This window comes from Hibiscus syriacus, unplaced genomic scaffold, assembly GCF_006381635.1.
Source record: "Hibiscus syriacus cultivar Baekdansim isolate YM2019G1 unplaced genomic scaffold, ASM638163v2 tig00111794_pilon, whole genome shotgun sequence".
Taxonomy (NCBI): domain Eukaryota; kingdom Viridiplantae; phylum Streptophyta; class Magnoliopsida; order Malvales; family Malvaceae; genus Hibiscus; species Hibiscus syriacus.
Genome location: NW_024063180.1, coordinates 695,655 through 707,863, shown reverse-complemented (window position 1 = coordinate 707,863; position 12,209 = coordinate 695,655).

Genomic DNA, 12,209 nt, shown 5'->3' with positions numbered 1-12,209 from the left:
TCAAACCTACTTGCTCAAAAAAAAACCTAATTTACATTAAACCCGGAAAATAAATAAACTTCAAATAAACCATAAAAACCCCACCAAAACAGTAAATTGAATATACAACAACCAAAAGAGAGAAAAAAATAGATTACCTGAATGAGGTTCAAAGAGTGTGGGGAATTAAAAAGAAGAAATAATTAACTGATTTTTTTCAATAGAAAGCTCTCTGCCACGATCACACGCAAACAAAACACAGAGAGAGAGCCGTGAAGAGAGAGGGTTTGAAGCAAAAAGTACTTTGCTTTCTCTCTCCCTCTTTATAAGACTTTAATGGATTTATTTATTTATATTTTTTAATTTATTTCTTGAAATAAAAATAATTTCTTTTGTGAAATAATGATGATTGGACGAGTGGAGTTAAAGAAGCAGAGAATGATTGAACAGAGAAGAAGAAATTGAGGAATTATGTGGGAATTTAACTGTATTTAAATATGGTCTTGGGGTCCGGAAACGCGTTCAATGGAAATTAATATTTGTTTTTACTTTTGCGAAACAGTTTAATCCAATCATTGACCTCGGGGACGAGGTGGAATTGCAATTTTGCCACTAACTAGAGGTTGCTGGGAGCAAAATCAATGATAATTAAATTAGGGTTAATAATCCCATCTCGATTCAATTTGGTTTAATTTAAATTAAATTTGAATCAAATGAAAATTAATTTTAAGATAAAAACATCCAAATTAAAATAATAATATATTTATAAATGATTTTATTTAAATAGAAATATTTATTATTTGAATTCAATTCACTGTTATGATATTTAAATTCATTACCTTCTTTGCTTTTAGTTTTCTAAACTTATTAAATGCAAATTTAGATGCCCAGAAGAAAATTTAACGAAGTTATATTTAAATTTAATGCGTATAATAAAAGGGCTTTTAATGATTATACATTTACAAATTTGAATATAGAAATTACTGAAAATTGAAGAGAAAAATAATAATTAGTATTAAAGTTCAATAATTCATAACTTTTATTTACTCGTAAATTAAAATTTGGATAATGTGTTGATTAAAAGCACAATGATTACATGGCAGGATCAAATCCGTAGATAAGTGAGAAGTTTATCGTATGACGGCTTAATATATAATTAAGAAAATATATTATCAATTTTATTATTATTTTTTTAACAAAATCGATAAAAATTACCGAAAATATTATTATTTCTACTCAAAATATTATTGAGCGTTTTATCGAGTATGGTAATATATCCTGTAAAGCGTTACCTAAAACATTATTTTTTCTACTAGATATATTATCAAACCCAATAAAGCACCCAATAATAACAAAACCGGTAGAAATAATAATATTTCCGGTAATTTTTTACCGATTTTGTTAAAAAATAATAACAAAACTGGTAACCCTTTTCTTAACCGTATATTAGTTTGTCGCACTTAAGACTTCCCCAAGTTTACAAGTTAATAATGTTTATCTTGCTTGACACTGAGGTGTTGAAAACTGGGTATTTGCATTTTTGGTACTTAAATACCGGATATTTGTTCTTTAGGTAGTATTTATCGGTTTGTGCTACAGCATGTTAAGTTCGGATACCTAGTAGTTAGGTACCCGTAAAATTTGAGTACTCATATTTTTTAGTAACGAGTGCTAGGCTTATCTATTTTTTAATTTTTTAATTTAATTTTTTAAAAATCACATAAAAAATACATAAAATTCTAAAAGTTTATTATACACAATTCATATACAAAATTTAGTGATTTGAAGTTAGTTTTAGGATAAATATTTGGATATATATATTAATGTTTATTTCAAAAAGAAAAAATTAAAGTTATTAATATCGATTGTGATTTTTTTTCGAATCTCATATTGACAAATTAATAAAAACTTTTTGTAAAATTTGAAACTTAAAAGCTCATAATACAAATCTAAGAAAAATTAGGATTTAAATTTAATTTTAAGGTAAAAAGGTTAGGGAACCTAAAATAAAAATATAATTTAAACTATATATATATATTAATATTATCAAGTCGGGTCGGATACTCGATTATAAAAACGTTTAACCCAAACCCTGGCCAACTACCCAGGAAAAATTACCCCTTTATTAAGTTCGGGTTGACAGCCAGATCAACTTGGTGGAGTATTTTTTAACACCCCTACTTGACAGGAGTTAGGTGTTGGGATCGAAGAGGCTTAATTTGAGACAACCGAAAAATGCACAAGGGGGTGAATTGGTAAGAATTTGTTTAGGGAGTAAGGAGAGTAAAAGATAAAAAATTGGCAAAACGATTTATAGTGGTTTGACTTCTCAACTAAGTCTACCTCCACTACCTAAGCTCTCACTTAGGATTTTTTAACAAATTCTACAAATTAATGTTGGTGTTGTGTTTAAGTCAGACAGGCCCATCAATATGATGTTCCCTGTAGATGTATCTCATCGCCAAATGAAGTAAAAAATTGAGAGAAAACTTGGAGCTTCTATTTCATGTTTAAGTTATCAACACCTGATGCAACACACATCTCCCGTATACCTTTCTGTATACGAGATTTGGATGTCACCTTACTTTTAAAATAGTTTTGTCTTTTGAAAACCCTTAAAAGTTTGTTTCAAAATTTAAGTTAAAAATTTTAGCACAATGATAAAACAATCATCGAAATATACTACCAAAATGTCCACTTTATATACATTACAGAGCATTTTTCTTTAAAATTTGATTACATGCCAACAATTGTTCAAATTAAACATGATTGTCCTACCGTTACTGATGAGAGTCAACCTTAACCGATGATATCTAATGCTATAGCTGCACTCCTTATTTAATTTGTCTTCGCTTTTACCTACTTGTGGAAACAACACATGTTAAGTATTTACTTAGTGAGATATAATATTATAAAGATAACACAATTTATACATAAGTATTTTATGACTATTGAATGATGAATTAAATTCCATAATCCATAAGGACCCGATAAGCCTTTCTCAGTTAAACCATAATTCTTTCATACAATTATCAGAATTATTCTTAGTAGACCCAACATATTTATCCTTTTGTATATTTTCCCCATTATTCTTAATTTGCCCTTTGTACATTAAATGAGAAATTACTATACATGCATTGCACCAAAGTGTCAATTGATCATGTATCTTTTATAATCATCATGGTGGTACCTTAAATACTGTTAACATACCATTTTGTATTTTCATTTTGGGACATCCTTTCATGCCCATTATGTATTATTTATGTTTTTCCTGTATGACATCCATCTTACCAATTATGCATTGATGTACATTATATATATATATATATATATCATCCTGTCATATCACTTATGCACCGTTTATATCAAAATGCATTATAATCCTTTTGTCTTTTACCCAAAGGCATTTAGCCTTTCATCTAACTTGCATGATTGACACCTTTCTGTCAAATGCACAATTAAGCCATTAATCTTTTACTTTTAAACAGATCATACTCTAATAATTAGACAAATTATCAATTAACTATTTAATTTCATTATAAATTCTATAGTTTTCACTTGTAGTGCCAAAACAGTCATTCCCCAAACATTTCTATAATTTACATGGGTTGCACACCCATTACCAATACGAAAATTCATAAACTTATTATGAATTTCTTAGTTTTTGAACTAATTCGTATCATCTATAAGGATTAAATAAGTCCTTATTATTGAAACCAAACTCCTTTTATAATTCTTATCATAAACATCCTTAGTATGTCCAACATATATTTCTTTCTTATACATTTTTCTTTTCATTTTTATATAGTAATTATTCGTTAAATTTCATTTTATTTATGGCATCCTTTCATGCCTTAATGCATCATTTCATGCACTTTATTACATCTTTTCATGCCTTAATGCATCCTTTCATGCATTTTATCTATAGCATCCTTTCATGCCTTAATCCATCTTTCATGCATTTTATTTATGGCATCCTTTCATGCCTTAATGCATCATTTCATGCATTTTATTTATAGAATCCTTTCATGCCTTAATGCATCTTTTCATGCATTTTATTTATGTCATCCTTTCATGCATTTTATTTATGGCATCCTTTCATGCCTTTTATTTATGGCATCCTTTCATGCCTTAATGCATCCTTTCATGCATTTTATTTATGACATCTTTCATGCATTTTATTTGTGGCATCCTTTCATGCCTTAATGCATCATTTCATGCATTTTATTTATGGCATCCTTTCATGCCAATAATCCACCCATATGCATTATTCCTTTATGCCAATAATGCACCTATATACATTTCAGCTATGGCATCATTTTATGCCAATAATGCACCCATATGCATTATTCTTTTATTCATTCGTTCTAGAGTAGTTCATACTTTAAAACTCGTTCATAATACTCTTTTCATACATATAATAAATAGCATAGTTAATACTATAGAACATACCTTAATTTAAACTTTCTAATTTGAATCAATATAAATCTTATTCATCTCAAATAATTACAATAATGTACTCACCTGGATTGTCTCGCTATTATATCCAAAACGCAAAGTTGATTAATCAGTTACTTTGCCTTTGCCTTTTGTTTTGCTTGACTCGGGAGCTTGATTTCGATCTACTCAAGAATCCATAAAGACACATACAATATCAATTGTTAGTATATTTCCTAACAAGTATACTTAAACATTACTCAAGAGTATATATTATTATATTTTCTATAACAATCTTAGCTTATATTCACATTTTTGAATCCATAGTATCGATACCCCTACCATGGTATTGATACTACTATACTATGGTACCGATACTCTACTATGGTATCGATATCATTTTTGCATTATGCTTTGAAATGGTATCGATACCTTCCCTTCAGTATCGATACTACCCCTTCGGTATCAATACCGATTGAATTAGTATCGATACTACTTAGCATATTCTTCTCATTTTAGCATGTAGTATCGGTACTGTTCTATCAGTACCGATACTCGTGCCAAGAATTTCCAGTTTTCAACCTGATTATCACCCAAATGTGGTTAAATTTCGTTATAATTACACCATACAATACTATTAAACTCTTATTTACCTATTCATAACAACTTTCCTTCATTTAGTTTCTTAAATCATCTAAAATCTTCCAATAACATTCAGTTCTAAGAATCACACTACTTTTTCTAATATGTTATTAATCATATCCAATGCTTTCAATCTCTCATTTACCTCTTTGGCAAGTCAAATCTACCAATAAACATCCATAAACACTCATATATTAATATATCATTTCAAAACTCATTTTCTTAAATCTCTAATATTTCATTCATACCTTTGTTTTAATCCTATATAGCCCTCCTTTAGCTTACATATCACTTAAGGTTGTAAAAACAACCCATAATCGAAAGGAAAAACTGATTAAATTGAAGTTTACCTTTGGGCTATGGAGGGTGGTCATTGCACAGGAAGAGAAGAGGAGAAGAAATAACTCTCTTTGTTTCTACTTTCCTCTTTTCTTCCTAAAATCCATAATAATGATAAATTTTAAATTCATTTCTCCTTAAAAGACTGAAATACCCTTTATATTCATCTATTGCTACAATTTAATCTAAAACACTATTTTAAATCATTTTCTTATCTTTTACTATTTATTCAAATAAGTCTTCTGATTTCAAATCTTTTCAATATAGTCACTGAACTGATATTTGGGGTATTACACCTGATCACTTCAAATCCAATCATATATGGAAAAATCTAGCTTGATGACGATGATAATGTCACTGTTATGGTTGGACTTCATCAATCATCAAATAATAATATGGTAGAGATTTATGTCAAAACCACGATTGCAACTAATATTCCGACCTCATTAGTACCAGCTCGAAGAACATATAAGCAGAACCCTCTGAACCATATGCAAGTGAGGCTGATGATAACCTTGTTGGGTGGTTCGATGAAAGTCTTGCTGAATTTAGCGAGGATGATGAAGATATTGTTCCATTACTAGACGATGACAACACATCATTAGTTGATGAGTCCAATGTTTTTGAGGTCGCCTCAGAGCGACAAGGTGTGGATGTTAAGGATGTATGGGATGCAACTCTTTCAAGATATCAAGGATTGCATAATGCTCCAAATGTTTGGGTAAAAACATACCCTCAACCTAAATTGCCTTGCCATGATTTGCATCGATATCATCATGCAGTTGCAATGCATGACATTAACTACGATGTTATATGAAATCCTGAAATATATGATATGCCAGAGTTATATGTGCCTACTGGGGTTCTTCAGACGAGTGGTCATATGAGTTGGCCATTGGGTCTCAGTTTGAAACAAAAAAAAGGCTCAACTAGTAATCAAGGAGTATTGCATAAAATCTCATCTTCAATTCTATATGGCAGAGTCATATCAAAAGACTTATTTCGTACGGTGTATACACCATGATGTTGCCTGTAAATAAAGGATATGAGTATCATACCTTCAACGAAGATGTTGTGAGAAGTCACAAGGTTCAATACACAACACGTATGTACAATGACCTCCTTGACACAAGACCACAGACATTTAGATTCAGATGTCATATGCTCTTATGTGAAGCTGTTGGTGGAAAAAAATCCAAGAGTGTCTGTTTCTGTGTTAGCGGCATCTATTCAGAATACATTTGGTTATATTCTGACTTATTACAATGCATAATGGCTAAACAGAAAGCAATGACCTTGTTGTATGGTGATTAGGATTAGTCATATAATGAGCTACCACGTATACTGCAAGCAATGAAATTTTTCATCCCTGGAACCATTGTTAGGTAATATATCATCATGCAGTCACGTTTGAAGGAAATGTTATCCCCAGGAAGAGAATTTTTGGTGGATTATTATGGGCGTTTAAGTCAGATGTAGAAGGGTTTATTTTGTAAACAAATGATTCAAGTTGATGGCACTTTTCTGTATGGGCTCTACAGACACGTCTTGATGATAGTCGTTGCATAAGATGGAGATATAAATATTTTCCCTATTGCCTTCGCTATTGTTAAAAATGAAATGGAGGAAACTTGGAATTTCTTTCTCTCAAACTTACGTTCCCATGTGTCACTCAATATGGGGTTTACGTGATCTCAGATTGGTCGCCTAGGTTGTTAAGCACAATTTCTAGACTCGAAAATAGATGGACGCCTCCGCATGAATATCCTTCATATTGTATATGTCATATCGCGTCCAATACAATGAAGAGGTTTAAGCATAAAAAGATCAAAAATGAGATTATCAACATGTGTAAGTATTATATCATTTCTCATTAATTATTTATGCATTCTCATTAATTATTTCTTCTTTAGTTATATTTTTTTATTTCTCAATAACATTTAATTTATTGCTTTTTAGGGTATGTTTACTCCAAACAAACTTCCATGCACGGCTTGAAAATTTGAGAAGATACGGAGATGATGTGTATGAATTCGCAGCTGAAATCCCTAGGGAGAGATAGTCACAAGCATATGATATTCAGGGTCGACGTTCTGACCATATGACTAATAACATTGCTGAATGTATCAACTCAGTGCTGAAAGCAACTCGACATCTCCCAATAGCAAGTATTGTTAGGGAGACTTACTTTGGGTTGGGTAAAGTATAGGCAGAAAAAAAGTGCACAAATTGATGCCATGATCAACGATAGGAGAAATTGGGCTCCAGATTTAGAGAAAGCAATGCAAAAGAATCAAACAAATGCGGCATCGATGCTTGTCCATAATTTTTCCAGACTTGATTATGATTTCGTTGTCCAAACACTAGTTCGACCACATGAGAGAGGTAATTCTACAACTTACACTGGTAATATGAAAAGAAGATGGTGTAACTGAGGTCGATTTCAAGCTTTTAGGTTCCCATGCACTCATGTTGCTGCATGTATGTACATCAATGTTGACCGATACTTATATGCTGATGACTGTTATAGCTTGCACACTATGTGCAACATTTACAGTTTTGAGTTCAAGAACCTCCCAAATTAATCATACTAGCCTACATGCACAATTTCTAAGGAATTGTTGTCAAATCCTCAATTGTGTAGCAAGTTACGGGGTCGAGCTGAATCTATCTGAATTTATACCGATATGGATGATCCACAAAGAGAGCCAGATCTACCCAAACTTTGTGGTCACTGCAGATGCGAAGGTCATAACAGAAAACATTGTCCATATCTTCCAAAAATCAAGTTGGATGCTAAAATAGTCGTTACGAAATATTATGTACTTTAACTATGTATTTTTTGTATTGTAACTATGTCTTTTTTAACTATGTTTTTTTAACTTGTATTATTTGAACCATGTTTTATAATATTTTGATATAAAAAATTAAGGAAAATGTTTTTGGTCTTAATTGAATTTGTTCAAAGTCTTCAAAAGTTTTCAAAAAATAATTCAAAGTTCACATATAAAGTACCGATAATATTATGACAGTATCGATATTATATGAACAATACCGATATTGTAACACCTTCAACCTGTACCCAACCCGGATACGAGTTTGAGATGTCATATTGACTTTTCAAAACCTTTACTTGTACATAATAATAAAATTTCACACTAATATTAAATAAAACTTCATATTATTCCAATAAAAAGGTTTACAAAATTTATCAAGCGTATATAATTCAAATCTCTTATTTATATGCCAACTACATTCGTATAACAAAATATATATTAATAAAAGACTTTTTTGATCTGATATCCAGAAAGGAGAAGCTGACCTGTCTTGCTCCTTTGTGCTCCTCAGACTTCTTGAAACCTACGTGTGAAACACTCACACACTAAATCTATGACTTAGTGAGGCATATAAAACATATAATGTAAACTATAACTCCTAACGATACATGCATATTTCATACTATTATATCATACAACATCATATACCCTTTCATATAACAAATACATACGCACACATATATCATCAGTTACATTTTTAGCATCATTCATATCATCATATCATAAATGATCGTATACTAATTCATGTTCTTATAATCATTTATATCTACACCACATAGCTTGTATCATATTCTCATGTTATCATTTAAATCATTCTATTTACATAATTCATGATCATATAATATCTATCACAAGGTCACATATCTTATCTCTTGTTTTCATATGTTCCTATTTATCATATAACCAACAGATTCTCATTGCATATTTTATATCATATTCTTGGATACTGATTTTTTATATTATACTAGTTCATGTTCACAAAGCTTGTCACATAGACATATATTTTCATAACTTATTATTACCTAATTCCTATAATATTCTCATATGATTTCTTGGATCCTTGTACTATATTTCATATTACCTAAGAGTTTAACCAATTTTAGATCATAGTTTCATTTAAACATATAGACTTTCATATACAACTTATCTAATATATTATTATACTTATTTATATACATGTTTCCTAGTTGATATATTATTCTCACATTATCCTGTAATTCAATACTACTTATTTTATCTCAATTCTCAATTAATCATATAATTCCATTATATTAGTTCACATACAAAGTATATTCACATAATACAATCATATAGTCAACCACCTCATTACCTATACATATACTTATAGTGCTCATAACATTTCTCATGTAATCATTTATATCATGTCATATATCTTACACTTTATTCTCTTATATTCAAATATATCATGCAAACATTTTTTTCACATAGATAATCTAATATATGTAATACATGTAACCTACATACTCATATTCAAGTACTCAACCACACATATAACAATCATACCAAGTTTATTTATATTATCTCTTTATTAGCCCATTTATACTTCTGAGAACTAAAGATATTCAAGTACATAGAGGTTGTGCACATATGTTGTCACCACAGCTCGTATAAAGTCCCACTAGGGGCATATGAATTTGTCCCGAATGACAGCATAGAAATATCCCGAAGGACCATATAGATGTCCCGAAGACCACATATAACATATATGTCCCGAAAGACCACTCCTTAAGGATTACATACATATTCCAATTGACCAAATAGGTGTACCGAAGTACCACATATATGTTCCAAAAGATTACATATATGTCCCGAAGGACCACGTAGAACCCTCAACTCTTGGCATGCAAACTATACCCCTAGCTCTCATAACACATAACATGGCATTATCATTTATATTATTTCACATTTCACATAGGCACGTAGTTCACTTACACATAGTATATTTCTATATAATTCACATATCACATATCACGTGACTTATATATTATTCTTATGTCTTCTTATAGACATATTCACATGACTCGTCACATATACGTATCTTATTTCACATTTTCATGTATCACATATATCTTGTCACATGACTTATCTCTTATGATCATATAATTACATAACTTATATTATATTCTCATATTATCACATAATATTATGTTTACATAAATCATATAGCTACAAACAATAACATATCAACACATATAATCAGGCATACATACAAATCATATAATTCACATGCTTGTATTTATGACTTCATGCACTATAATTATAGGAAATAGACTTATCGCAAGTCCAATTTCCATATACTCCCATATCAAAATAAAATGCACTCACATGGCCTCATAGTCAATACCGATCTCTTATCTCTTTCTCGATGATTATTACTTGGACGACTTGTTTGGACTTTACTCTCGATCGTTATCTACACAATCATACATTTGATATGCATATCAGAATTCTAAGTATCATAGTTTGATCCTTAATAACTCAATGTTGAAAGAAAGGCTTAATACAATTTTCCTTTTGAATAGTATCGGTACCCTATGTATGGTACCGATACTTCTTAGTTGTGGTATCGATACCAAGCCTGGGTATCGATACCCATTTTCGATTTTGTGATTTCATTGCAAAAAATGGTACTGATACCTCCCCATTGGTATTGATACCCATGGTACCGATACTACCACTTCAGTATCGATACCCATAAATATTTATCCTACCTTTTTCCTTATGGTATTGATATTGTTCATGCAGTATCGATACCATACGCATAATTATCACCTATTTTACCTTGTAGTATCGGTAGTAGTATCAATACTCACTCAACCAGTACTGATACTACTAACCCAGAATATACTTCTTTAACCCGAAATTATCAACACTTTACCCAAACTTTCCTTATTTAGCTCTCTTTATGCCTTAAAACTCAACTATAGATACTTAAATAATCTTTAAGCAATATAACACCTCATTATCTTCAATATCTCACTAAAACTCTTGAAATTAAGAATCTTTCTAAACTTTCAAGGTGTTCTAAATCCATTTCTAATACTTTATACTTCTTAATCCATCTTATGACAAGTCAAATTCATCAACAAAACTTCAAAAACTATATTATATCAATAATTCACTTCTACACGCTTATTACAATTTCTTTTCTAATTCTCTTCTCTTGTTGTTTTAATCTTATATAAGCTTATATAACACTCAAAGAATAAGAACCAACTTAAAGATTCAAGAAATAAACAGTTATACCCAAGTCACCTTTAAGCTGGAGCTCTTCAGCAACGAGAAGAAGATAACAATGTTCCAGACTTCTCTTTTTCCTTTCTCCCATTATCCATGTATTTATATCCCTTAAAAAGAGAAAAATAAAAATATTCTCTTAGAAAATACATCATACCCTTATTACTTTCACACTTTACTATTAAATCCAACATCAAAATTCTCCAGTTAAGTCTCTGAACTTATCAATTTTTTGAAATCAGGCCTCAAAATTTCTGAACTTACATTTTAGTCACTATCCCTGATTTTGGGATGTTACAGATATTATTCATGTGGTGTCGATACCCTAAGTAAGAGAAGTATTAATATTATCTAGGTAGTATCGATACCACCAACTTGCTCAAATTACAGAATGCAAAATAGGTATCGAATACCCAAAAAGGTACCGATACAACTTTACATAGTATTATCGATACCATGGTCACGTATTGATGCCATCAGCTCTAAAGGCTAGTAACAACTAGTTTTATTTAAAAAAAAAGTATGATACCCATACAAGGAGTATTGATACTTATTGTACTTTTATAAACTGCATAAATATGAATGTAATTTTTGTAATTAATTTTTTTTACTTATCAATGATTTTTTATACAATTAATATTGAGTACAAAAACTTAAATAAACAAATTTATTACTTATATTTGTTCAATTCTTGCCGATGTCGAGGAGTGGTAGAAT